This window comes from Triturus cristatus, chromosome 11, assembly GCF_964204655.1.
Source record: "Triturus cristatus chromosome 11, aTriCri1.1, whole genome shotgun sequence".
NCBI classification, from domain to species: Eukaryota; Metazoa; Chordata; class Amphibia; order Caudata; family Salamandridae; genus Triturus; species Triturus cristatus.
In genome coordinates, this window is record NC_140594.1 from 264,495,890 (window position 1) to 264,523,232 (window position 27,343).

The 27,343-nt window shown below is 41.6% G+C and overlaps 1 protein-coding gene and 1 long non-coding RNA gene across 4 annotated transcripts in view; both read right to left on the reverse strand.

Moving 5' to 3' along the window:
• TTC28 (tetratricopeptide repeat domain 28) overlaps positions 1-27,343 on the reverse strand; it is a 1,841,724-nt gene that overhangs the window by 448,044 nt on the left and 1,366,337 nt on the right. The window lies entirely within an intron of this gene.
• On the reverse strand, positions 10,959-12,934 carry LOC146783982 (uncharacterized). Its single transcript, XR_014970958.1, has 4 exons — positions 12,871-12,934; positions 12,732-12,775; positions 12,535-12,626; positions 10,959-12,312 (listed from the first exon to the last, which is right to left on the reverse strand). It is a non-coding gene; the product is annotated as an uncharacterized LOC146783982 (long non-coding RNA).

Genomic DNA, 27,343 nt, shown 5'->3' on the forward strand with positions numbered 1-27,343 from the left:
GTTTCAATAGCATTGTCAATCTTTATGTATTTACGTATTCTTTTAATAGCATTTTGCATTTACTGTGTAATGGGACATGTACCTTTTAGAATTGCATTTTACACTTAGAACATGATCATTTATGTATCTGAATTTAAAAAAAATTACAATGTGTATTGAAATCTTAGCTTTGCTAACTTGACCAAAGGACTTAAGCATTTGGGTTTCGCAGTGTTTAACTTTCAACAAGAATATTTTCTTTGGGTGCAATATTTTTCTTTCCTCTGCAGGTGCCGTACGTATGATCTAATGAATGGAGAAAGACATATTGTGTTAATGAGATGAGAAAGCTTGAGGGGAGACTCATAAATAAAAGAGGGCCCCTGAATGTCAGAATGTAGGGAGAGGAGGGCAGGGGAAATCACAAAACAATAACAACAAACCTCCCCCTATTAATTAATCAATAGGGGGAGGTTTGTTCTTATTGAAGCTTGAGGGGAGTCCAGGATGAAGAAATTAACAAGTAGAAGGGAGAACTACTATCTGTACGGAATGATGAGATGGAATCGAAGGCCACTTCGTACACGTAGATCAAAGAAGAAGAATTCCGAGTGTGTCTGCCAAATAGTATCGTTTGAAGGTGGACTCTAATGAGACCTTTGACAGTGATTATAGAAGGGTCCTTCTGTGAGTATAACTAGGGAATGTATTTAGCTTCGTTCAGATTCCTTTCAGACTAAGAGAGGTATTGACCTCTATGCACTCTTATTGCTTGGCTTCATGCTATGCAATACTCTTGCTTTAAAGAACTTCTATAGAAGTTATTTTATGCTGACACCTTTCGATTTTAATGGATCTAATTGGGGTTTCACGAAGCAATTTTTAGTGTATGTAAGTTGTAGAAATTCAGAATCCCTCCTGCATTATAGGCAGGAAAACTGAAGCTTTCAATCCCACAACCAAACCGTTTTTCTTATACTTTGTACAGTTGCTAATGAAATTCTCATCTGTTACTTGCTATTTACGATAAACTTTGTCTGCTGATTTGGCTTTCCTTTAATAATTATGTACTGCTATACTATGTTTCTAAGACTGATTTATATTACTTTGGCTTTGAACTTGTAATAAACCCATACTTAATCCTACTTATCGACTCTGAGCTTTATAGTGTGACCAAATGGGTTGCACTATAATTGTGAAATAAAATCGGTCCTAACTCTTTCTTTCCTCAAGCACTCAAGAAAGGTCTGTTGCAGGTACGTAAGAAAGGGGGGCCAACTCCTCTGCGTTACCAGACCCATCAGGATTAAGGTAAGGGAGACTTATATTGTCTTTGAGAAAGAGTCGGCTAGCCTTATCACCAAAATGATTCAGAACATAAGATTATGGTAGAAATGTGTCAATGCCATTTGCAAATTACATCAAGAGTATCCCAAAGAAATTGGAAATTATCAGAAAAATAAGACTTATTAATGAACCGTGAATGATACAATGAAAAAATAAACAAGAAATACTAAACACAGAAGAGACAACCAGCTCTTGTAGGGGATGAGTAGAAATAACTTCTGACATATGCGCCATCCACCAATATCTTAAGAGACTGCTGGGCGTGATATTGTATTGAGATTGATATTGCATTGTATTGGGTTAGTAGGATTTGTATTGCTTCCCATGTCTCTGACATTGCCTGAAAACATATCTGGGTGGTACAATAAGTGGCTACTGTATTTGGGGTGCTTGGCCGTAGTTTTTCCAGTTCATGCTTGTGTAGTTCATTACATACAGATATATTTTCCATGTGCTAAGTGAAAGAGTAAGCCCCAAATGGTAGGTTTCTCCTGCATGGCGCTGGCGACATGTTTGCAAAATCTCTTGTAACAAAAAAAAACATCGTACCTTTACTTACCATTGGTTGGCTCCCACGTCACTCTTGTTTAGTTTCTTCCTGTTGGTTAGTGCCTCATCCTGCCAACAGCATACTGCCCAGTATCATGTCTTCATCCTTGGACCAAGTACTGCTTCTGCTGGCTAGTGCCATTCCACTGGCCACACACTTGCAACATACTTTTTTTTTTTACTTTCCAGCCTCTGCATTCTGTTAATTTCTTGCCAGTTTCTACCACCACCTTATTTTGGTTGCTGCATGCCCCTGTACAGCATGCCCCTTCCTTGTTCATTGCTGGCCTGTCCCTTCCTCCACCTCCCTCCCACCACTGCATGCCCCTTCCCCACTCCGTCGCTAGTCAACGCTTATTTTTTATATTGTGAAGTCCACTGGAAGGACTTGGAGCGCTTTACATGAGCATTAGTTACATTACACAAGGACCCATTCACTTTTAAATGCACAGGGAGATTAAGTGATTTGCTCAGAATCACAGAGTGTTGAGCTGGCGCTATGACTCAAACCTGGTTTCCCAGCTTCAAAGTCAACAGCTCTGGCCGTAATGTCACAGCCTCTCCATGCACAGTGTTCCATATTGCTACACTTTGACACCCTGGTAACTGCAATGGGCATTTGTTCAAGAATATAAACTGCATATTAAGTGTATGGAAAATAAAAATCTTAACTTGTTTGTACGTGCATAGCTGAAAGTTAAAAAAAATAAAACATGGTCTAACCACCTGATTACATAATATTTATTTTTTTGTACTGTAAGCTATTTAGCACAGCAGTTCACACTGCTGTGCAACATTTAAAAAAAAAAACATTGACAAAGCCAACAGATCTAGCATAGGCAAAACCTATTGGCTTTTTCCAGTGCTTGGTTTTTTCTAGTATCTTCTTTACTTAGCCATTAGCAGTACTTCCTAAAAATATTTTCAGATGTCCTTGACCTTTTCTCACGTTGACCTCTGGCTTTTTGGTGCACTTGTTTTTGACACACTGATGGATTTCTTCTCCTGGTTAAAGTGCTTTACTTCTGACCTCTCAGTTCACCCAGAGTCATGACTGGCAACAACACCTGAACATAAAATCTTGGACAAACACAACTTGGAGTTTTCCAACCCAAAAACTAGTCTTCAGGAGAATACACAGTATGAGAATCTACAACAGATATTTACAAGAAAACTATAATTGATGACGTGAACAAGTGTGCATGACAAGCTTAGAGGTCTGTGATTAGGTACAAGAGGAAGAGATTGAGTCTTTTTTTACCAAGAGTGCAAAAGAGCATTGATAACTGGCGGGTCTACTTTTCAGAACGCCAGCTGTTCGTCCCATTATTTGGAAAATAAAATGTGCTTATTTCATTTGAATACTTTATGTGAGATGCCATTCATTTACTTTTCATATTCTTCATAAAAAGGGAGTGTGTATATATATATATATTCACTTAAAAAACCATAGGTTTCACACATGTTATAGTTAGCTGGGCATTTCACTCGTGAAAAACCAATGAAATTCCCTGTTATAGTTAGGTCAGATAACTATAACTCGCGCGACCGCCACTCTATCACAAGGATGATGTCATCGGTGATGTCATGAGTAATGCCACTGACCATGTCATGAGTGATATAATATGTGACGTCATGAGCACTGGATTGCGGGCGCGCGAGTTATAGTTATCTGACCTAACTATAACGGGGGAATTTCATTGGTTTTTCACGAGTGAAATGCCCAGCTAACTATAACATGTGTGAAACCTATGGTTTTTTAAGTGAATTTGCAAGGTTTTTTAAATGCTAATTCCTAACTATAACGTGTGTGAAACCTATGGTTTTTTCAGTGAATTTGTACGGTTTTTTAAATGCTAATTTATGTATTTATTTATTTTTTTAAAGTTTTTTCACCGTGCGCATACCGTGCGCGCACGGTGCGCTTCGCGCACTGTGCGCTCGCTGTGGGCGCGCGGTGCGCTTCGCGCACCACGCACCCACGTTACGTAGTTCGCGGAATTTTTCCATTTCTACCGTGCGCGTAAGCTAAGCGCACTCCGCGATTTTTCGTAAAAAATTTAAAATACATTTTTGCCCTTGGGGGTCCTTCTGGGACCCCCTGACCAAGGCTAGGGGGTCCGAAACTGTCCAGCCTGCCCCCTTTTCACGTTATCCACCTTTGTTTTTCACCCCCTCAGACTGCGAGAGACTAAATGGCGGCCGACACTTCCTGGTTTCGACCGATTCGAATGTTTACTAAGATCTAACAACCAATCAGAATCGCGCTCGCGCACGGCAGCGTGCGCGTACGGTAAGCTTACGGTGCGCGCTCGGAGCGCGCCTATAGATATATATATTGATTTAAATGCTATTTTCTCTGGAAATACTGAACAGATTTACACCAGACCTGCAAAAGGCACATCCCTGACCTGAGGACTACCTCTCTGCCAAATTTCAAGTAATTCTGTTCAGCCGTTCGGGCTGCAGCTTGGACTAAAGGTCCTATGGAAAAATGCATGGGGAAAACGTGTTTTGGGACCCCCCCTTTTTATATATATACACACACACATACACACACAAAAAACATAACATACCCATTATTATGTGACCCAGCTATTGATGACCCTAATGACGTGTGTAAGTGCTATTCTAACTCCATGCGCGATTCTATAGTAGGGTAGGTTATAAAGCGCACCGAAGCAAGTCTAAGTGCACTTGTAGTTTTTGATACACTGGCTCAAAGGTACCTAAACACACTACCTAGACTGGTCCTCATAATGCACTGGTCCTCACACAGAAAGTGGTTGTCTGGTTCTTTCAGAGCAGGTCCGCACAGTGTGGGATACACGCGCACACACACACACACACACACGCACACACACGCACACACACACACACACACACACACACACTTATTCTTTGTAATAATTACTCTATATTTTATTCCTTGGACATAACTATAATAGAAAGTTTTATTCAATGCAATAGGTTGAAGGTTATTCAATCTGGCGCAGATACATTGATGCCAACATTAATGTTTTACCTTGGTTACATCCAGAGTATAAAAGAAATCAGAAAACAGCAGGAGCTATTCCACATAACTGTGCAGGGGTCATTAAGTTTTTATAACTAGATTACTATTAAGGGACTTGTTATTCTTTTTTCCTTACATCTAATGTTCTTAATGAACCATTACCCCAGATTTATATTTGTTTAGGTTGATGAAAAACAAAAACTCTATAATCCCTACTGTGGATTAAAATGATAAGTGTATTCTTGCAGCATTAAAATCATTTTTGCAAGACATATTTTACGTTTCCAATCTTCACTGCTGACGCTTTAATTAATTCCCTGCAGTGGACAAGGAATAAGAAAAAAAGAACATTGAGTGTTGCTGAGGTTAACACTTTTATTGAGCTAAGTGAAATGATGTGACAGATTAACTCAAGATCTCCTAACAGCATCGGGTTCCAACACTGGTAAGGTATAATGGGTTTCTAGCAGCCCCCGAGAGAGGAATGTTATTCGGTATCTTAGTATGTTCCTTAATATTATGTGTCATTCAAATGTAAGGCTTACACTGCATTAAAAACCAAAAATATTACAAATTGGCTCGAGGTCCTCATATAGCCAACAATGGCAATATGATCAAGGAGACTGTCATTATGTGGCTGACGAGGATCAAATTATGTGGCAGATTTGACAAAATCTTGCAGAATGAAAAGGCAAATTATGCGGCATAAAGCTGCACATTGTGTGCAGTATTGCTTCATTATTTTTCATTTTTACACCTTTACCTCAATAGGAGAGAGGATTTACCTCATAAATATCAGTTTCACAACTAAATACAGCAATCAGCAACTGAATGTTGACCTGTGACAGTTTGCAAAGGGAATGCTACTGCATGGCAAAACGAAAGGCCACATTTTTGCAAGTTTTGAGCCCTCTGTGGTAGCAACATTTCGTTTGTTGAAATTGCAAATTATGCGGTGGGTGAGGGACTATGTGGCAAGTGGGGGAAATCCATAATTATACAGAAAATTAAACAGCTGCAGAATTAAATAACTCTAGCGATCATAGCGTATGATATAGTCTAACAATTCAGGGCTAGTCATTCAACCGAACTGCTGGTATCGAAGACTGCAATGTGCCAGATGGTAGTATTATTGTGCGTACAATCGATTTGTAGCCTGATAAACCTCATAGTTGTAGATAAAAATAAACATAAAAACATATTTTTCTCAAGATAGGATACACAGGATGACAAGCCTTCAGCAGTTGGGATCTATACAGTTCAGTAAACTATTTAAAAGAATATGGGCCAGATTAAGAGACTTGCACAAGTGCTAGAATAATTGACACCAAGGAAGGCCAAATGTTTACTAATGATGGGCAATTGTTCACCATGCCGGACACCATTTTACATGGACAGTGCAGTTCTGCACCAACAGGTGCACAGACCAAGGCAAAAACAATATGTGCACAAATGGAATTTTGTACCAGTCTTTCAGCTCAAATTTTCCAGGCACCCCTGCAAAATGACCTAACAGTGAAGTTTTCAGAAACTTCTAAATGGCTGATCAATCAATGGGTATTTTATGTAGAATTTCTAAGGTAAATTCAGTCGACCGTGAATTAGCAAAGGATGGCTATAGAAGCTGAAAACAGCTGGACTGATAGATAACACCTGGGTGGAACTGGGACAGAAAATACTCCTGGGAACCAAACCAAAAGTGGCCTACATTTGCAAATTGGGGCAGTTATGAACTTTGGTCACAAAACTAGCCCAAACACTGGCCTGCCAGCCCAGCCCTTCGCGCTTTGCGAGGTTGCTCTTTAGGCCAGTCCAACCATGGCCAGCTCAATCAGACAGTGAGTTCTTCAAAACCTTTAGAAATCTAACCAGGATGTAAAAGGAACAGGTATCGAGAGGCAAAAAACCCCAGCTGATAGAAACAGAAGCAGGTAGAAATTGACAAATTCAAAGACAATTTTCACTTGACTATAAAGAAGTCCCCTCTGTCAAACACTTTAAGGTCAAAGGATTTCAAAATTAAGCCCGTTTTGATAGACAATCAATGCAAATCTCTAAGCAGAGGAGTTTCTGAGCCTATGTTATTTTACTTATCTATTGTAAAACGCTCATACAATAGAAAGGCTTCTTGGCACTAGGTGGTTGTGTGAACGTCAAAGTCATTAGTGAATAAAAGTCAGCACCATGTATTGGCTCCTAAAAGTGAGAAGGTGGTCTTGGATCAGGTTCCACAGACAGTGGATTTGTCTATGTTACTTAAAATACAACCAACTATCACAATTGGTACTGATGTAGTGCCATCGATGGAAGAGTTTGGATTAAAGTAGACATGGTGTTACGAATAACACGTAGATTCTTTAGGTCTGACTTCTCTATCGCACGTTGAAGCATATCAAAAGAGAAGAATCAAGATGTTTGGTCTGTGGTTGCCTCTCCGCAGTATGTTATACACATATGTGGACACATCTATTTGAAATAATAATAATCTTTTAGAACCTTTCCTGCACACTGCACATGAATAAAATGGAAAACCAATAATTCAGATTTAAACCTGACCTAATGGAATGATTACCATTTTGGTTGTCATTTTCTCTCCAGTCATATACTGGGTTCTGGTTGCACATTATTCCTTCTCCTCAGTCACAATCCGTGCTGTGACCTCACATTAGTGCTTCTAACCTCACATTAATGCTTCTCCTGGTGTCAAGGTCGCAAACTGCCCTGAACTCCTAGTAACACCTCTTCGTCCATCACAAACTATGCCCTGACCTCACATTAATGCTTCTCATCAAACTGTTCCCCTCTATTTAACTGGGACTCCTCTCTGCATGCCCACACACCCCATTGATCCTTGTTGCACTCAAAATACCTGGGTTGTAGAACTGTAATTGGACATTTCCCCTCCAATCCCCTTCCTTTCTTTCCTACTTGGAAGATGTGCATATAACTGACTGGAGTTGCATCCTATTTTCTTGTTATTCCCTACTTAAGAACATTCATCACATATCAACTTGAAAATGTATACACATTTATTGCATGATTGCTGTGCCTTGGTGGAAGTGCTGGATAGAAATCTAGAAATTTAAGCAACTACATCCTCAATTTACGTCCTCCATGCAGAAACCGACCACATGATTACTCCTGGAGTCAGTGCCTTCCAATGGTTATGTAGACACCCTCAAGCTGTCAATACAGACGCCTTAATGCTGTCAGCACAATGGATATCACAACATGAAACTCTGTTGGTGTCCTTTTTACTCTGCATTGTTTAAATGTTCCTTAAAAAACAATCCTAAACTCGTCTTCTCAGTCGTCGGTCCATACTAAAATGTAGTTAACAAAACAGACCATCGTTTTAATAATATTTGCACCTGTTTAGACAGCTTTATTGATTTATGTTGCTGAAAAACTCTGATACAGAAAGAAATTGTAGCCAGTCAATGAAATGTAACTTCCTATATAAGTTAATTTCTTGATCCTCTTGTAGTTTCTTGGCAATCTTCAAAAGTCCACAGTCATAAATATCAAATGCAGCTACATTGGTGTTAGGCCATTTGAACCCAACTTTGCTTTGTAACAAAATATGAAGGCAATAATATTTTAATTTCCTGTTTCTAATGACAAAGAGGACTACAGGGAAACTGCCACCAATCCCAAACCTTGGATCCAAATCACAGCTTACACTGTTTCTGAATCACAAAATCTGCTTTATAGATTTCCCTTGTTTTTATGGAATATATGGCCAAATGTATTAATGCTTTTTCCCAATGACACAGACTAGGAACCCCTTTAATACATCAGGCCTATAGCCTCTCATCATCCATCTTTCAAAGTACATTCATATAACTGTACAGACCATAATGTCAAACAGTGGCAATAAACATAGGCCTCTACGGCTGCCCGGTATCCCTGGGCTTCACTTCGACCTGCTGCTCTTTCAAAAGCATAGATGGAGGATGAATGCATCGCCACCATCACTGTTAGTCTCATCTGAATTTGAGAAATACAAAAACTAAAAGGTGCAACATGTCTTATCTAGTCACAGTAATATTCCTTGGGTTAAAATGATGTGGTGATCAAGCTGGTGGCCATAAACTATGTTGTCAACCATCAAAAGCCGGATCGATTATTGTAATGCCCTTTTCATCGGCACACCTGAGAAGACAATAATGTGTATCTCGCAAATCCAAGCTACAGCTGCCAAACTGGCGCTAGGACAGAAATTGAGTTCCTCCACCTTTATAGCCCTTGGTTCTGTGCACTGATTGCCTACGTACCTAGTACCTTGGTTCTGTGCACTGATTGCCTACGATCCTATGTACATAGTACATAGGATCCCTCCGTAGCAACCAAACAGATTATTCCACTCAGCCTCTTTGACTAAACTCCAGATTCCTAGGTACAAGAAAGCAAGAGCTGGAGCCACAGCCTACTCAGTTCAAGGATGCAAACTGTGGAATAGTATACCAACACACATTCCACTGACTTAGGACCATTTATCATTCAGGAAACTCCTGAAAACATGGCTCTTAAGGTAATGATCTCCCCTTGGGGTGGTCAGGTTTATGTTGGCCAGCCCCAAGATACCCATGGGATTGCAGTTTCACTAAACAAATGTTTATAATAAAAATAATAATAATAATCACTTTTTTCCACTAGAAAAAAACATGCATCTTTAGAGTTTACCTTAATCAATATGATATATACTGAGATCCCTAACTAATTTTCCTGTTGATCATTTTATTTCATCTTCATCCGTACCAACTCCGAGGGAGTAGTAACTAATGTCTAAATATAATCTTATTATTATTACTTTCATCATTATAATTGTAGTATTGTGATCATTAGTATTAACACATGTAATATCAGTAGTAACAGTTGTATTGTTATTGCTTATCTCATTCTAAGGTATACAGCTCTGTAAAAACCAGAACTTTTGTTGTAGACCATGATTGTGGGGAGCGAATGTTTCAGAGTGGAAAACTGGATAGAATTTGTTTCTCTCACACATATCAAAATGGAGCATATAAAAGACATGGTATAAATAAACTCTGAATCCAATAAACACCAACATAAACAAACTATTTAAATCATTTATCCAATACAGCTCATCACACAATGTACCTCAAATAATCTTAAAATGACAGATGTGGGTGTTTAGTGACAAAGAACCTAGGCCGATCCCAACCGTATTTGCCCTCTCAGAGATTTTGATACTCTCAGTTTTACAAGTAACAACATCATCACTGGAGCATCTCCATTGGGCCCAAATGTGACCACATGGACTCCTTGGCAGCCCCCTGAACTCTTAGAAGTGCCATCTCCTGAGTATCAAGTTCTACAGAGTTAGAGACACTGACGCATTTGTGCACGTCCCCAAAGAATGAGCTAGCAAAGGATAGCAAGGCATTTTGTTTGCAACTAACAGAAACATCACATAACAGTCGGTTTGCACCCTTTATGATCTGCCTTCCAAGTCCATTGACTGCATTTTACCTGTTTCCGTTAGGTTTTGAATTATTCGTTTTTATACTTATTGAACGATTTTTATCCGGTACCTCTGATTTCACCAATAGCAAAAAATTGGGTGATAGCATTTCTTGTGGTGTAATTGAGATCAAATACCATGTGAGATCACTTCCTGTGATCCCACCATTGGTCAAGCAGCAGAAATCGCAGCCCTATGATTTGGTAACAAAATGGAGACTTAAAAGTTTACAATTTGGAATGTACCTATTTACTGTAATAAATGTATCAGTTATAAGGCCTGGCCAGAGTGTTAGATTGAACAGTCACCCAGTCTACGTTTTAATTGACAAAAAAGGACTTACAGAGAGCGAGCAGTGGCTTGTGACAGGAAGTCCCGAAAGGCAATAAATAATCATTAAAATGTGAAGATTTCACATAACAGGACGTCCTCATGATTAGAACTCTGCTTTGCATATGTGTCTATGTCCAATGACCATGGTTGTTCAATTGTACAGTCTGCCTCTGGATCAGGCAGCACCCAGACATGATACAAAGTGTGCTCATAAAGAAAACTTATAAGAACAACACCAGGCCTATCCCGTGTGTCAATGCTTGTTTTTATTAAGTAGTCACAATGTTGTGTTCAAGCTGGAACTTTCCACGAATAAAACCAAAATGTGCATAATATTTGTGATGCTATAAAAATACATATTAAATGACATTAATAACAACACTTCCGCAGAGGAGGAACATTTATGAAAGCGCTGGAGTGCATCCCAGAATCTTGTGGCTTCAGAGTAGGTGCATCAAGCAGTTTCTTTCCAGGAAAATAAGCCTCTGTAGGCCGCTTTCATATTGTGGGTCTTTTATTTTCACCACAAGGGCACAAAGAACCAAATCTAAAAAGCAAATAGAAACACACATGGAAAAATCACATTTTACACATATACCTCCCCTCTTTGCAAATGTAGACTTGAGTGGGGTCAGAAGTTGGGTAGATGCAGATCTTTGAGCATTCCTCACCTAAGAGAGATCCAAAGAGGTCTGCAGCAGGTTCTTTTGCCCTTCTTGAGCTCTGAACTGCAGCAGGATATGTGCAGAATAAGGTACAATGCAGGCAGAGCACCACATTTGCTACGCCTACATTTTAGGATCTTATATATCCATGAAAATTGGTAATTATTATTTAATTTCTGCTCTTAACTCAGGGGTAGAAGTGGAATCAGTAACATTTCCATGTGTGGCTCTTTAAGAGCCATGCAAATTAATGGGTTTCCATACACACCTATGTTGAGTGGTTATGGGGGGTCTGCATTCATGAGCAGGAACCCTATCCCTCTACGCATGTGCCTGATGGGACCAAATGAATCTTAAAGCAGTGAGTGTGTCCCTGCTGCTTTAAGAATCATGTTGCTACCAGAAAGGGGTATCCCAATTAAAGTCACTGGGACCTGGGTATGAAACAGTACAATATGGGATTGGTCCCAGTGAAGAGTTTTTCACCATAAATAAACCATAAAGACATAAAAACACATAACACAACCACGTTGGTGAATTTCAAAAGTTCAATGTTATTTAATCACACTGAACATAGGATTATATCAACACATTAATATGAATATGTGCCCGGAAAGGAAAGGAAAGGGGGGTTTTCAAAATAAAGAGAATGTGATGATTAAACTGAAGGTAAGAGGGTATACAAAAAGGTCAAGTGCAGATCTCATAATTGTAGACATGAAACTAACAAATGATCTACCTCAAGCCACATATATCAAAGTAAAATCAACATTGTGCGTAGTCATGCTTTGAAATCATATCACAGTACAGAGTCGCAGTTGATTAAGCTGGCGATCAATAAAGATGTCGACGTTTCGACCCCAAATATACTGTAGGCTTCTAAATTCCTTACGAGGGGTCTTCCTCAGGACTGAAGTGAAGGGAAGGTGGGGCACCTACAATTTTAAGACAAAACAGGACCTTACTATAAGAAAACACACCATTATATTGAAATAGGATGGGGGACAAAGCCCGACCTAATTACCAAAATAAATCCCAGAACAGGGATGAGCAAGGGTTAGAAGGGCGCGTAGCCTCCAGAAGGTAGGGAAGACGGCACCTCATATAAAAGAATGGCACAATAAAATGATGTTTGTGTAAAATAATTGAAAACTCACTCTAGCAGGATGAATCACTGAATTGTCCCTCCCAAATACGTCTAATATGCAGCCACATTAATTGGCCAAACCTTAGGAAAAGCACGAAGTATCTAGAAACAAGAAGAAACCCATAACATATCACAACTCACGCTCCGAACAAATAAACACGCCTAGGAAACGAAAGCATTCCAAAGCAGGTTGCGCAAGTGAATTACCTTCAATAATTTGAGATTAAATTGCCGTCCGCTTTGTCCAAAATCTACAGAAAAAGAAGGGCAAAGCAGATCAGAACAAGCACCGTGTGGTCTTTTGTAATAATCGGTGCAAGAATGGGCGTTAGGGATTCAAACTCACCGGAGCTCCGGAATGATTGCTCTGTCTGATGGGAGGGAACCGGGGCAATGCCAGACCTGCCCGTTAAATGCCAGGAGCTCGGCAGCAAGCACGCATGTGGGACGTGCGGGAAACAGACGCTAGATGCTTGTCAGGTATGACAAGTCATCGCGTCAGAGGGAAGAAAGACTACGTTTAGGCTTGCAGGAAATGGCAGATGAGTATATTATTAAAAAAAGGGGAAAACACTGATATATGTGTTATCGATGACGCCCTGTACTAGTCATAAAATATTCATTAATGGCTGCATGCAATACCTCTCTGCAAAATTGCGGTCAACACAAAATTAATCACACGTACCTCTCACACAAGAGGGTAAAGTGTCAAAACACTTGATTCTACAAAGGGCACATAAAGCATCGGTGTACATAAAAACTGAGTGCATAAAGTATATTCTGTCAGTAGAAATACAGAAATGTCACAATTTCAGAAGACGTGCCTTAAAAAACCGCGCATCCCTGCTATTGCTGGAGATGCAAAAAAAACTAGTTTCATTCAGGCTATGCAAACATTCGATGCCTATATAATTATTAAAAGACACCAAACATACTAGAAGGTATTGGTCAAGATATTTCTGAATAATTGATGTTATTGAATCTACATTGATCAAAGATCAGGAAAGTCATTCAGATAGGAGGCATGCTAATTGCCCATTGCTGCTATCCAATTCATTGAAGCCATTCTGTATGGAGTCTAGAAGACACATTCATTTACATTCCCTTGTATTCAAAATCAGTCCTATGTTGCCTCCTCAGGGCCCAAGGGTCCCCTTTACAAGAACTAACCACTGGAGATCTTCAGGACCGTGTTGGGCACTTTTGAAATGTTCACCCAAGGGTGCGCCTGACACCTCACATCTTATTCGGCTGCAATGTTGTAGTATGCGGGCTTTTATTTTCTGCTGTGTCTGACCCACATATATTTGACCGCAGGGACAGAGAATCCCATAGATCACATTGTTGGTTTTACAATTGGAGTAGGATTTCAAATTAATGATATGTTGTCTGTAGATGAACTGTTTCGTTTGGATAGTAGTTTTACAAGCCTTACACTGGCCACACTTGTAATGTCCTATTATGGGTGGCAAATTCCATAAGGATTGAAGAGTAGGAGTCTCAGGGGGGTCTAAAAATGAACGGACGATGTGGTCCTTTACACTTTTAGCTTTTTTGTAGGAGTGCATCGGTAGATTCAGTTGTTCTATATCATCGGATATAAGGCCCCAATGTTTGTTGATCACCTTTTTGATGACGCTGCACTGTGTGGAAAAAGTGGTGACGCGTGTCATTCTTTAAATAGTCTCCCCTCCTTTTACTTTTGGTTGTAACAATGTTTCACGAGGGCTGAACCATGCCCTCTTTCTGGCATTTTTGATCAACCTCCTGGGGTAACCTCTTTCCAGTAGACGGTTACTTAGATCCTCTGATTCTAACATGTAGTCTGTCTTCTTCGAACAATTCCTGTGGATGTCCCTAAGACCCTTGGATGATAACTGTTATACTGAAGGAGCGAGTTTCGCTCTGCAGGTTTGCAGTAGAGTGTATAATACAGCTTGTTTTCCTCATTCCTGATGGTAATATCCAGGAAGTCTATTTCTTTGGCATCTGATTGTGTGGTAAACTGTATGTCCGGACTTTTTTCATTCAGCCAAGTGTGGAACGAGCCCAGTTCTGATTGATCGCCCGTCTAGATCATGAAAATATCGTCAATGTACCTCCTTCACATAGCCAGATTATCGTTATAGGGATTAGTGTCACTAAAGATTAATGTTTTTTCAAAGTGGTCCATAAAGATAATGGCCAGATCCGGGGCGGATGCTGCCCCCATAGCCACTCCTTTAGTTTGTAAGTAGTAGCTTCCTTGAAAGGTGAAGAAATTCTTCATCATAGCTATCCGTAATAGGCCAATGATAAAATCCGTGGGTACCGACGTCGGTGCTGTTCTTTGATTCAAGACTAACTGTAGGACATCCAAGGCAGATTGTTGAAGTATGCTCGTATACAGTGATACTTTATCATAGGTCACTAAAAGTTGTCTTGTCGGATCGAAATGTCATTGGTCTATGAGGTTGATGTTTGCATTGTATCTCGTAGATAGGCTTTGGTATTCTCAGCTATTGGTTTGAGAAAAAAGTCAATATACCTATAAAGTGGCTTCAATATTGATCCACAACCCGAAACAATTGGGCGTCCCGGTGGGTTCTGCATGTCCTTGTGGATTTTTGGTAGGGTATATATCGTGGGAAGCAGAGATTGTTTCTGGTTCAGATACTGAAATTCAAGATTCGTAAGGAAACCCTGCTCAAGGCCCTCCTTGGTGAGAGACAATATTTCTTGTGCCAATTCTTTCGATGGGTCCGCCCTCAGTTTCTTATAGCTTACCCCATCCTGTAACTGGTTCAGGATCTCTGTTCTATACTTCGTTGTGTCCTGCACCACAATGGCACCACCCTTGTCCGTGGGTTTAATCACTATCTCCTTGTTCTGTTTCAAAGCCAGGAGTGCCTCGTTCTCCATTTTGGTAATGTTATACTTGGTATGCTTATTCTTTTCAAGTACTTTGTTAACATCCCAAAGTACCACACTCTCATAGGCTAAGATTTTGTTCATCATGGTGTGTGCTGGTGGAAAGAAAGTGGATTCGAACAGATCCTGGTGGTGATTCAAGATGGCGATCTGAGAGGAGCTCCGGGAATGAGCTCCGCAGGCTTGGGATCATAGTGGTGATTATATGCCAGTTCAGCCTCAAGGTGCCGAGTTGGCGAGAAAGAAACGAGTATTTAAAAGAAACTGGACTGGTGAGAATGAAACTGGTAATTTAAAAAGAAACGTACGTGAAGGAAATCGAATACTCGGACGAAGAGCGAAGTGGCGATCTCGTGGAAGGCAGAGACGCTTGCCCGAAGCTGAGCTGGTCCAGTCCAGGGCATGGAGCGAAATCGGAGCGGAGCGGATGAGGGATCCATCATTGGAGCTGGCCAGGTCTTCCCGCTTGCGGTGGAGGTTCTGTGGAGAGGCCCTGAGGATCAGAGGGGACCGGAGGCAAGTTCCGTGATATAGGTGTGGAGTGCGGGTACCGGGGAGGGTGCTGCCGTAATAGCTGCCGAGGGGCTGAGTGCGAGAGGGGAGCGTCCTCGCTCATTGTCTCCCTGCAATCCGCTCATTTCCAGCGTAATTTTCGAGCGCCGGAAGTGGTGGCGGGCATTGCGTTGTGAGGTGGAGGGCAGCGCCGAGAGCCTTCGGCCTCGCAGGTCGTCCTGTGGCTGGAACGCCCCTCCTCCATACGCGTCCCTCGATAGTGAAAGCAGGGAAACGCTGAACTAGCGAGTTGGTGACTGGGTCGCGCAGTGGAGCTGGATGCAGTGATCTTCGCCGATGCAGGGGCTGGTTGGTGAGAGGCGGCCATCACGTGCAGAATCGACGGTGAGGCGCTTTGGTGTCTGCTTTGTGAGCAGCGAGACACGTGAGGGCAGTGACTTTCCCTTGGGAGTGGTGCAAGAGAGAGGCAAGTGATTCGGGATGAGTGGGCTGGTTTGAATGGTTTGTACTGAGACAATGACTTGAGAGTGGCTGTGAGTACCGAGGAACCACTAAACACAGGCGCTATGTACTGACTCCAGGATGTGAGAAACGTTGTTTCCAGGAGATGAGAAACTTTGACACCTTTATGGGCTGGTTGCACACAGGCTTGTCTGTCCTCAGTTGTGTTGTATCCTGGATGTAAGAAGCGCTGCCACCATTTTGGGGGGGCTGATTGATTGATTGAATTTAATACAGGCTCTGTGCAAAATAGTGTAGAAGTAAAATAAAATAGAGATAGGACTATTGCACTAAGAAAGTAACAGAGGACTTCAACATTGGGTCTATTGTATAGAAGAAAACAGAGGACTACGTCTCGGAGATGGATGAGTAGAAAGTAACAGAGGACTACATTTCAGGAAATCTGGTCCAGTAACAGAGACATAAAACTTCACTCCAGACTGATACTCTCTTGGCAGCCATCTTGGTGGGGGCAGAGCATTGCTAATGATAGAAATTTTGTTTTATACTTTTTTTTTTTCCCCAAGTGAAGTTTGAGAACATGAGCAAAACATTGCTACCGTTCGCATTTTTGTTTAGACTGTAGACCACGGTAAGTCTAAGAACGTGAGCTTGCTGGCACGTTTCTTAAACTATACTCCAGACAGATACTTTGACTCTGATTGCTGCCAAAGAAACTAGGGACAGTTGCATTACCCACAGAAGCAATTCAGTAATAATAAGGTACGAAATCTTTTAATCACAACAATGTCAGGTTATCATCTAAAACCGGAAGGAAGGAATTCATACTCAATAATTTACCCTCCCAATCTTTCTAAACATGCCTCCAAAACTTTTAAACATAACCTTCTCAGAACTAATCCTGAAAGGCTAATACTAGATCCATCTTTCAACTTAAAAAAAGGCGCGATCATTAACGACTTTATTTCCTTTACTACTAAAATGGCTAAATGGAGAAATACATTAAATAACTCGCTGAAAATACAGGAATCGAAAAACATTCCCTATGGAACTAAGTTGCTCATTACACCTTCCCGAAAGCTGAGAGCATCATAACGTGTTATAAAAACGGCACGTCTCTCATTCAAGCTGCCAACAAAGATCTGGAATGTTTTGATGAATATTTCTCAGTACTAAAAAACCTTGTCCTCAGTAGCCCCACCTCAAGAAGAAACCAACCTAATAAAAATTCTCAAGCCATCGTCTCACATGGGCACCAACTGGCTGTGATTGATATCGACAGTGAGATAGATCCCCAACAGTCTAATCAAGAAATGACGCTATATTGCATAAACACCAATGATGAGCCCCAACCGTTAAATCAGGAAGCCAGTAATTCGCATGCTAGTGCAAATGGAAGCGCTAGTGCGCTAGTTTGCATAAACTCCAATGATGAGCCCCAAATGTTAAATCAGGAAGTCAGTATTTCGAATGATAGCGAAACTGGAACCGACAGGGCGATAGAACTCCTACAGACGGATCATGATATGACATTAGAATGCACTTCCACCAATGATGAGCCCCAACAATTGAATCACGAAACCAGTAAGTCAGAAGATAGGTGCCTCAATACACAGCTATCCTTAGTTACCTCACCGCTCGACTCTAGCTCCCATCCTACCCCTAACACTGATCCCAACCCGCTACTGGGAACAGTCAGCAGGTTGGAAACTACAAAAGTTGAACAAGATAACTGGAGAGGCACGCACGTGACCGACACAGGGGTGTGCGGATCTGTTTCTAGTCACAAAAAAACATGCATAGACCCAGCAGAGATATACAAAGCTAACCTCCCAATAGGGGTACTCACACAATCGCCCACCATTACTCATCTTAGATTAGACTCGGAAAAGATTAGAACCCCTCAAACAAATAGAGAATTTAAAAATTTCAGTTCACAATCTAACAAGACTTACAAAGCCATGCTTTTCGCTATTAGAGATATGAAGAACCTGCTGTGCCTATCAGAACAATGGCTCTCAAAAATGGAGGTTCTTCAGAATTCCTCCTATGAAACACAAGTTAAATGCCGTTCCACCCCAATGGCGGCGTCAAACAGAATTTACCGCTCCCGTACGCAACTCCTATTTGACAGACAGTGAGATATTATCCATTCTGTCTACATATGACCCTACTCCCACTTCTCAAACTAAGATAGGTGAAAACTATATCCAAACAATCCCAACGAATGCTGATAGAACTTCTAAGTCTAACAATAGAAGGCTAAATGCTAGCAACCTAAAGAATGTGTCATTAATGGCTGGAAAGATTGTTTCGCCAATGATCAGTTCTCAGAAACACATTCGTTGCATACTACTCAACTGTCGTTCAGCAAATAAACACGCTGCTGACAAAGCCGACCTCATACTAAACCATGAAATTGAAGTAACCATTTTAACAGAAACATGGCTTTGTGACTCGTCCTCACCATGCTTAGACCTGTTAGTCCCCTCGAACTACCGGATTATGAGACAGGACAGACGAGACAGAATGGGATGAGGCATTGCCTGTATACACAGATCAGACATTACCATCACAAAAATACATTCTGACCCCTTAGAGTCTTGTGAATATCTGGGCATGTCTTTAAGATCGGCAGATAACCAAAACTGTAAACTCCACGCACTCTACCACCCCCCTGGTACAAAGACCAAGTTCATAGACCAGATGATAGAAATCATAACTACCAACTCTAATCTGCAATCTAATGATATTTTCTTAGGAGACTTCAATATTCACTGGGAGGATCATTCTGACAGTCAAATCACACTGTTTAAAGCCTTCCTGGAAGAGCAATCGTTAGTTCAAGGTTGTCATCTCCTTACCCACTCCAAAGGCTCCACCTTAGATTGGATCATAGCTAAAGAGAAAGCGATCGAGAAAATTGTTATCACCCCCTGCGACTGGTCTGACCACCACATAATTAGATTCGAAATTCCCTTCATAAAAACCAAATCGTCCTCACAATCTATTAAACCCAATAAATGGACCCGGGACACTAGAGGAATCAACATGGAAAATGTAGCAGCTTGTTGTGAAATAGATTTGCAGCCACCTAAGAGCATGGTTGACGTCAATGACCTCTAAAAAGAATCTCTGACAAAGACAAAAACCTGTGGTTCAATGGTGCCCTTAATGAAGAAAGAAGGTCACTGAGACTCTCAGAACGTAAATGGCGACAACACCCTTCTTCGCCACACTTAACCCAACTGAGACAATCCAGGAAAGCCTATAATAAAAGCATTCTAAAATCAAAAAAATACTTTTTCAGGAAAGAACTGAATAATGCAGTAAACAGACCAAGGAAACTATTCGATCAACTAAAAGAACAATCAAATAAATCTGCCAAATCGGCACCAGCCATTACAAAAACAACTTTAAATAGTGAAGATTTCTTCGTTTTCTTTACAGACAAAGCTAACTCACAGGAGGGGGAGCTCAAAAAACGCAGCCGAAGACATTGAAAGAGATAAGGGCACTTTAGAGGAACAACAGGATCAACAAGAATTAGAAAAACCAAAAAACAATGCTTGATGGTCAGGATTTAAGCCGGTCAGTGAACTAGACATAGCGAAGATCATGTAGACCACTAAACCTAACAATCACTACAACGATTCCCTACCGGCAAAGTGCTGGTCTTCTATAAACCACCTGCTAATCCCATCATAGACAAAGGTCATAAATGCCTCATTGTCACAAGGCCAAATACTGGCCTGCCTAAAAACTGGTCAAGTCATTCCTCTCATAAAAAAACAACAGAGAACCCCTCTGATCCTAACAACTTCAGACCAGTAACAAACATTCCCATGCTAGCCAAAGTACTGGAAAAATGTGTCCAACAACAACTGAGTCTTCATATTTCGGATTTCAATCTGTTAAATGATTTCCAATCTGGTTTCAGACCAAACCATAGTACAGAAACAGCAATTCTGCACATAGTAGATGACGCTTTACTGGCTCTCGACCACAACAAAACATGTCTCCTAATCCTGTTGGACCGGTCGTCGGCTTTCGACACGGTAAACCATGCCAAAATATTAGATCGGTTGAAAAATAGAATGGGGCTAGAGGGATCAGTTCTAAAATGGTTTAGTTCCTTTCTTGGGAATAGATCGCAAAAATTCATAGTCAACCAAACCCTTTCAGGCCCAACCAGAAATAAAATTGGAGTGCCGCAAGGATCAACTCTATCTCCGGCGCTATTTAATCTATACGTAGAAACACTCACGGGTATATTACAAAAAGCGAACATTTCTTTCCACATGTACGCAGATGACACTCAGCTGTACATGAAGGTCGCATCGACAGAAGAGATGAAGACCATGAACCAGGCACTAAGAATGGCTAACCACGAACCACCTGAAGCTAAACCCTCAGAAAACCGAATTCCTACTGATTACACCCCAGAAAAGCAAATCAAATTTAGTAGAATGGACCAACATTATCACTACTCTAAAGTGTACTCTGAAGATTGTCGACTCTACTAAATCTCTGGGAATTACTCTGGATAAAAACCTGAACATTTTAGCACATATTAACACACTGGCAAAAAACGCCTGTTTCCATTTAAACTACCTGCGAAAACTAAAACCATTCCTAAATAAAACAGATCTTAAAACAGCTGTCCAGGCATTGGTCATATCAAGGATTGAGTATGGTTGCACTACTTTGGCCGGGCTCCCCAAGATATCAACAGCCCCACTGAAAGCGTGTCTTAATGCAGCCACAAGACTTATATCTGGAGCCAAAAAGTTCAACCATATCTCCCCTCACTTGAAAGTACTCAACTGGTTGCCCTTCGAAGCAAGAATTCAATTCAAGCTGGCATGCATCACTCACAAAGCATTACACCACAAAACACCAGTTTACCTAGCACAGAAACTCACGCTATCAGGAGGGTGCCGATTCTCCAGGAGCCACGCAGACCTACTACTGAAACCGGCTCGTTTTTGTACGAAAAAAACTTATGACCGAGCGTTCTCCGGGGCAGCTCCGAGAATCTGGAACGCTCTCCCCCCTAACATTAGAAGAATTCCATCCATCGCGGCATTCAAAAAGGAAGCAAAATCGTTTTATATGAGGAAATTTCTCCCATAAGTCCATATAGCAGAACCACTGTCTATAAACCACTCATGACTGTCTCCATGCTCCCGCTAGCCGCTCATTAACCATTAACCATATATGGGCTTGTATACATGTTCATCTTGTAGCTTAATGTTTTAAACTATTCATGGTAATTTAACTGTTGACTTATATATATATATGTTTATATGTTATCCTTGAAGCTTAATGTTTTGATTTAGTCTTGGTAAATCAATGACTTGGTAACGTATAAGGTTTTGTTTTTTGAAATGCTTCTGTAAAGCGCTCTGATACCCTGCGCAGGGTCATGTTCGCGCTATAGAAAACACTAAATAAATAAATAAATAAATAGATGGAACCCTCAGTCCAGACTGAGAGTGTGCTGCAAGAGTCGCAGACTTTCTGAAGAAATATCTTAGGTGGATTTTCCTAAAGAACCTGTGAAGTTCTGCTTTGATTGCAAAGGGGTTAGAGTGGGCTGTGGGTACAAACGAAAGACAATTACTGAGGACCGTAATCTCTTCTTCTTTAAGATTGTAGGAGGAGATATTCACTACTGGGTTTGGCGGTTGCCTCACCACCTGTTGACTCTGCGTCTGGTCGATATCTCCCCGTGGTCTTCTGGTTGGAAACAAACTTGTTTTCTGGGTTCTCCCACGTCCACCCTCCCAGTTCACGTTGGTCGCTAGTTGTCCACGCTGGAGCCCTCTGGGCCAGTTTCGCTCCTCCCACTTGGTGGTCTCCTTGTCCTAAAAAAGGAAAGGTCCCCTGGGGTGGGTATCTTTGGTCTTGATATCCGTAATCCGTACTTGGACCTGGCTGTTCATTCTCACTATACGTGCTATATGATGATTTTGAAAATGTAGTGTAATTATGCCAGCAACGGAATCCACCTCTGCCTCTGTTGGTAAAACGTCCCCGATTGTCTTGTACGTAGGTGTAGGTATTTTTCTTGTCGTAGTATCGAATGTCACTAGATAGTTTCTCTAGTTTCTTCGTCTGCGTGTTCGTCTCGAAATCTTTCAAGGTTGCTTCAAGGCGTCCCAGGGCGTCCTTGGCGTTAGTTAGGGCAGAATCTCCGGCGATTTCTGCTTTCAAGGTAGCAATTTCTCTGATCAAGGCCTGTACTTGTTCTGCCGCCGTCTCTACTCCCAGCACCATCTAGTGCCGAGAGCAGTTGTTGGCAACGTAGCTGAAACCTTCCTTGAATTTGGGTACCTCAACAAAGATTGCTGGTTCGTTCTTGATTTGTAAACCTACAGGGATTATGTTGGCCTGCAGATATTTGCTGAGCAGATGTCCATGTAGACAAGTGCGTATTCGTTTTTTCTCAAGGCGCGCTACTTTGTCGTTAAGTGTAAAGTAAATGTTCGGAGTGTTGGAGGAAATAAAATTGTTTGCAGGGCCTTGTGATAGTTGGTTGATATACTCTTCCATGTATGACAGGGACTCACTCTCTACCATGATCAATTATGGAGTAAATCAACAGTAGACCTCGCAGGTGTGCACCTGCTCAGATGAAGTTACCAGGAAGGGTAAACCCAATTAAAGTCACTGGGACCTGGGTATGAAACAGTGCAATATGGGATTGGTCCCAGTGAAGAGTTTTTCACCATAAATAAACCATAAAGACATAAAAACACATAACACCGGAGCTCCGGAATGACTGCTTTAAGAATCATGGCAGACAGGCTCAAAAAGACAAGTCAACACTTGACCTGCTGGTCTGACCCTCCTCTCAGTAAACAGGTATGAAGTGGACCCAGTGGCAGCACCTCTGCTAAGGCAGAGGAGCGTCGTCCCACTAATTTGCAGCAGTGAAATAAAATCAAAATAAAATGATAACTTGATGTTATTATAATTTTAATTTTCCCAGCTACAGCAGCCTTGAGGGGGTAGGGTGGGGCTCCTCTGCACACAGAGCAGTGGGAGGAATGGTGGGCACACTAAGTGCACATGACTGTTTGGCCGGGCATCTCTGGCCGGCCAAACAGTAATGCACACTTTGAATGTTCTCCACCCAGGCTGTATTACAGCCTGGGTGGAGAACATGCCCAGTATACCAGTCCCTGGCTGAGCGCCAAACTATGGTACTCGGACCAATCACAAGGCTGCATTGCATCGTTTTGATTGCCTCAGGGGAGCCTGGGTGCTTCCTGTTCGTCCTGATGCAGAGGAGAGACGGCTTGAGAGAGATGCGGTAAGAGGGTACATTCTTCCCGCCCGATTCCCTCCACCCCCCCCCTATCTGTGCTGGCCGCTACTGAGTGGTCTAGAGTGCAAAGAAAATGCACTTCTCCCTTTGTAAGGAGCAGTATGCTTCTCAGAAATATACAACTTCATTGGAGGAAATTGGGCCCTGAATGAGATAACACTGATAAATGACAAATAATAATGGACAGTGGAATTTGATTTAGAAAGACATTCAATAACTGCAGGTTTCAAGTGTGGTTCTAAAACACAAAATGTCTTTTTCACTAAAATATGTGCTAATGGATACCTTTTAGAGTGTATAAATCTCTTTTCAAATTTTACATTTTCTTCGCCATGAATGTTACAGACCAGAAATTCTGCATTGTAAAAATCCATCAGTCAATTGGAATGCTAAAAATGTTAGGGTACTTTCCTAACAGAACTGTGCAGTTAGTGTCAAAGTACATCTGAGCAATTTAGTGTAATATCCTATCCATCTTCTTCTTGTGTTCTGCTGTTGCTATCAGAGCATGAAAGAATTAATGCACCAACCCCACCCAGGCCTTTTATCACTTAATACATTACAGGTAGGAGGAGGCCTGGCAGGAGCACCGACCTTTAATTTGCTTCCTGGTGTATGCAGACACCTAGGACCAGATTCACCAAGAACTTTCTGTATTTAACTATGATTTATGACCAGAATAGCTCACAAATTATGCATGGGTTGCATTCTTGCAATCTATGATACTACATTATGCATGCAGGTGTGCTATTTACATATGTGTAATGTCTAGCAGTCTGTGAAGTCCACACTTCCAAGATCTCCGTTGACATGTATAAATAGCTCTCCTGGAGGGTGAGCATTCACAAACATTTTGCCAGTAGACCCACAACATGTAAATTAATATAAAACTACTCCTGTTAGAGATAGAAGTATGTTCCCTTCAGGGCGAGAAAGAAAAGAGAACGCTCCAGCTGTTCATGGGGGTGTATTGGGCGAGTTTTTAACTCAGGAAACATATTTTTCCACTAGAGAAAAAAAAAAGCTAAATATGTAATGCTTATTTCCAAATCATTTGCTCATGTAGATTTTTCTGCATGACTACATTTTTCCCAGAAGGAATAATCCTAGAAATCTATGACTGTCTACAGATTTCCATAGTCTTTCGAGGGTTTTTTTGTGAATCTCCAAAGTTTGGGAAATGACTCCAAATGTAGGAATAAACATAATGGAACAGATTTCAGATTGTTTAACCCCCTACCTAGTAAATTTGGCCTCATGATTCTCCTGGATGAAGATGGGGGCGGGGGCAGTTCAGGACAAGAGCAAGGGCTGATGATTTAGTATACTGGGTGCAGGGACATAACAGGCCCCTTCAGTTTCTTATGTACAGGTGGGTCCCCCTGCAGGGTCCCCAAACCCTCCAGTGGGTCATTCATCCCAAAGCCTATGAATATTTGTGAGATATTGCAGACTCGGGACCCCCTTATTCTGCAGGTGGGCCCCACCATTTTGCATTATGGCTCTAGCTGTGTTCAGTCATCATCAAGTCCAAATGTAAGGTGAACCTCACCAGGCATGCCGGAAGATTGTGCCGGACAGAGGGCCAACATTTTTGTGAGCCTCTGTTTGGTGTGTGATGAATGACCCGCTTAGAATTAAGAAGACGTAGTCTGGGGAAAGAAAAACCACGGTTTTTGGTGCAACCTAGTGTGTTGCTTCCTTAGCTTTAAGAGGTCAGGCCTTTGATTATTTTTTTTTTTAAAGGAGGGTAATGTAAAAATGCAAAATGCACAGGGCTTGGAGCAAAGAGCCCCAGTTGCCTTCCTCCTGTGATGGTCCCGAGCCACACTTCAGCCTTTTTCAATGACTGGAGCTGCGCGATGGACCACCTCCTACTCAGATCTTGGGGCACGGATTTACTAACCGTTCATGCAGTGCAGCAAGGCAACTTGCTTCGCTGCATGGTGTGTATGTTAGAGAGCAGAAATGCGCTATATACTAAGATTCGGTGCACCTCTGCTCTCTCATAGCATTGGCCACTTCAGGCAGCCTAGCACCAATGCAGGAACCCTTGTGCCATGGTGCAAGGAGGCCTGCATTACGGGCAGGATGGTTTCTGTGCAGGAAGGGTACCTATGGGGTATAGTCCTCTTTCTATGTGTGCTGCAGAATGCGGCACACATGGAAAAAGAAAGTAAAGAGAAGAAATTAAGTTATTTCCCTTGATTCTGCTTTTAGTAGGTAGGGGCACCATTTTGGTTTACTGCCTTTAGTAAATATGGATTTGCATTACAGTACATGGGTGGATGCTTGGGAACTCCTGTGCTGCCGCGCCCATGTAACGCCACTACCCAAAGCAATGTAATAGAACACAGCGCACGGTGCTGCATTACGCTACTTTTTTTTTTTTTTTTACAAAGTCCCACATGGCGACACAAATTTGCCATTACGTGGCTTTGTAAATCTCATCTATCATTTTGTGTCGTGGATTTGTCGAAAAAGTGTCACAAACACAACACAAAATGTTAGTAAAACTGGGCCTGCATGTGTCACTTATCCACGCATGCTCTTCAGGATGGGGGAATACTTTCACTCACTTAAGTAGAATGATAACACGGTACATGTACTACTAAGGAACCAGGCAGAACTTGCAGGGTGTGTGCTGCTTGAATCAATTATAGATTTCAATCGGAACACTTCCCGGTGGAGCATGCTGTTGCAGCTGCCGGCTGAGCGCTCTGTATCAGTGCACACAAAACACCACGGGATGTGACGCACCGGGGTCTTATCTGCGCCGCCTCCGAGACAGCACACTTCACTCAACAAGCAGCTGTAGGGCGTCAGCCACGAGGCACCGCCGGGTTCCAGTGGTCGCACTGATACGGTCCTCGCATCACCCTGTCGTCTGGAGAAGTGTGCGGTGATTTAATAGGCCATAATTGCAATTGCTCTGTGCTGGAGGAGAAGGGAGATTGGGATCAGAACTGCTTGGACGAGCAGGAACCCTTTAGAAATATTCCCAGCTCTTTGCATGATTGGCTGCGAAACCTTCGGTCCACGGAAGAATGGGAGTGTGTGCTGAGGTCAAATGATTGTCTCAACAGCCTCACATGGGTGATTGTCTGTTGATATACTGAGTCCTCTATCCAAGCACAACCCATAATTAATATAGCAGAGCTGATACCCAGTAAAAAGACGCATAGTGGCCTGCACATGTGACATACAAAGAGTGGGGCTGTGCCCCCTATGACAACAAGCACTGGCAAAGCCAATAGATCTAGCTTGTATTTTAAGTCCTGTCTACAACATTGAAAAGACCTGCAGAAGTGAAATGATTTATTATGTGAGGATTCTGACTACTTTTGGACATGTAACATAGCCCCTCATGTATTGTAATTAGGGCTCCCGGTTTTATGGTATTTATATTTTTAACATTTCCGTCTGTATTTATACATATTTATTTTTTGGCAACATTATTAGTATTTATCCATATTTATTTTGTATTCTGAGAATAAATGAAGTTGTGGCTTGGTATATTTCCACATTTATTTTACTGATAAGTATGCAATCATACATTTGTGCCTGTCGCGTTTTAGCCAAATAAACGGCCAAATAT